Raw genomic sequence first — 2,772 nt, 5'->3', positions numbered from 1 at the left:
GGCAGCGGCGGTGAGAGTGGAGCGGTGAGGCAGCGGCGGTGAGAGTGAGGCCAGTGAGGCGGCGATAGTGAGAGTGGGCTGGTGAGGCAGCAGTCGGCAAGAAGCGGGCCTTCCACATGGCGGCGGCGGTGGCCTCCAGGGTGTCCCAGTGATTGGAGTGGCGACTGCACCATTGTGGTCAGACAACATGTCCATCCTGGGCCTCCTGCAGTGCCACAACGATGCCACCCGAAGGTTGCAGGAACAGCAACTCATATTCCGCTTGGGAACCCTGCAGCCCAATGGTATCAATGTGGATTTCACAAGTTTCAAAATCTCCCCTCCCCCTACCGCATCCCAAAACCAGTCCAGCTCGTCCCTGCCTCCCTAACCTGTTCTTTCTCCCACCTATCCCGTCCTCCCACCTCAAGCCGCACCTCCATCTCCTACCGACCAACCTCATCCGGACCCCTTGACCTGTCTGTCCTCCCTGGACTGACCTATCCCCTCCCTAACTCCCCACCTACACTCACCTTTACTGGCCCCATCCCCGCCTCTTCGACCTGTTTGTTTCCTCTCCACCTATCCATCTTCTATCCGCCTCCCACTCTCCCTATTTATTTCAGAACTCCCTTCCCCTCCCCCTTTTCTGATGAAGGGTCAAGGCCCGAAACATCAGCCTCTCTGCTCTTATGATGCTGCTTGGCCTGCTGTGTTCATCCAGCCCTGCACCTTGTTGTCTCGGATTCACCAGCATCTGCAGTTCCTACTATCTCTGCACCATTGTAGAGATGGGACTTGGGACTCTGAGATCTTGCTTACCTTTTGGCTCTGTTAAATCTTTTAATTCTAGTTCTTGTAATCAAGTGGACACGAATGAATGGCAACTTTGTGCACTTTTCGCTGTATTTATATATTCCTATGCTTTGTACATGTGACAAATAAATAAATCTTAATCTAAAAAAAATCTAAATTTCCATTGACAATCCCAACAAACAGATTTATGTTCCCACCAGTCATAGCAATAGAGCAACCCACATCACCTATTTGTTATGGTAACAGGATTATGTGTTGTGGTCCATAGATAAACCGTGGAGGCATTTGAGTCGTACTTGGTGAAATTACTAATAAGATTGTCTCTAAAGTCATATGTTGTCTGTAAGTTACCTTTAATTTGGCTACTTATTAAAAAATCCTGAGAATGGTGGCTCAGTGGTTAGTACTACTGCCTCACAACACCAGGGACCTGGGTTTGATTCCATCCTCAGGTGACTGTGTGGAGTTTGCATGTTCTCCCTGTGTCTGCTTGGTTTTTCTCCAGGTGCTCCAGTTTCTTCCCAGAGTTCAAAGATATGCAGGTTAGGTGGATTGACAATGCTGAATTGCCCATAGCGTCTAGGTTTGTGTAGGTTAGGTGGTTTGCCACGGGGAATGCAGGGTTACAGGGAAAGGGTAGGTAGGTGAGTCTGGGTGGGCTGCTGTTTGGGGGTCGGTGTGGACCTGATGGGCTAAATGGCCTGCTTCCACACTGTAGGGATTCTATGATCTCGCAGACAATCAAATACTGAAACAATCACTCAAACTTTATTGCATGTAGCAACCAAAATAAAACCTCTCAAGTAAGCAAGTTAAACCTCACAATCCAATTCAATTATCTGAATAAGGGTGGAATTTAGTTTTGATTCCAACCAACAGTGTCAATCTCTGGGATGTGTCCAGGCTTCAATCTTTGTACGATGTTGTTCTTTGACGTTCTGCTGCTAAAGAGTCCTGGAGTTAAATTCATATGAATTTTCTTTCCTTCAAGTTTAGGGCGTGAATTATTGATGATCCTTTAGATTTTTTTCATCCACAATATTGATTACTGCTCTGAACCATCAGATCTGCTGCTTTTGATTTGATTTGATTTGATTTGATTTGATTTATTATTGTCACATGTACCTAGGTACAGTGAAAAGTTTTGTTTTGCATGCAGTTCAGCAGTTCATACCATACAAAGATCATAGGGTGATAGAAGAGAGCAAGGAATACAAAGCTATGGCTGCACAGAAGGTGTACAAAAAGCAAGATCAACATTAGATATGAAATTTGAGAGGTGGAAGCTGTGGGATAGAAGCTGTTCTTGAATGTCTTGGTATGTGTGTTTAACCTTTTTATCTTCTGCCTGACGGAAGAGGTTGGAAGGGATTGTAACTGGAGTGGCAGGGGTCTTTGATGATGTTGGTTGCCTTTCTGAGGCAGCGAGAAGTGTAGATGGAATCAATGGATGGAAGGTTGGCTTGCATGATGGAGTGGGCTGTGTTCAAATTCTCTGTAATTTCTTTAATTCTTGGTAGAGAAGTTGCTGTACAAGCCATGATGCATCCAGATAGAATGCTTTCGATGGTGCAGTTATAAAAGTTCGTTTCTTATCAGAAGTAGCTTCCCTGTTTCTTGTTAGATTTGGCACTGACTATCTATTTGAAGACACAACTTTCTTGCAGTTCACTCCTTAAAATTCTGCTGCAGGGCAATCACTTGTCCTTGTGGATAAGGCCACCATTTATCACATAGTTGTTAAAAAATTTTGTTTAAAGGAGCTTCAACTCCTTTTTTCCCCAGACATTGCTAATTGCTTCCAATTCCCATTTGTCCTTGTCGCTTCCAGACAGAGTTATTGCTGCTTCCATCAATTTATAACCAGTTATTAAAGATCTGAAACAACAAGGTGCAGGGCTGGATGAACACAGCAGGCCAAGCAGCATCATAGGAGCAGAGAGGCTGACGTTTCGGGCCTGGACCCTTCATCTGATG

This window comes from Rhincodon typus, chromosome 2 (assembly GCF_021869965.1).
Source record: "Rhincodon typus isolate 14 chromosome 2, sRhiTyp1.1, whole genome shotgun sequence".
NCBI lineage: Eukaryota > Metazoa > Chordata > Chondrichthyes > Orectolobiformes > Rhincodontidae > Rhincodon > Rhincodon typus.
Note: the sequence above shows the minus strand (reverse complement) of the source record.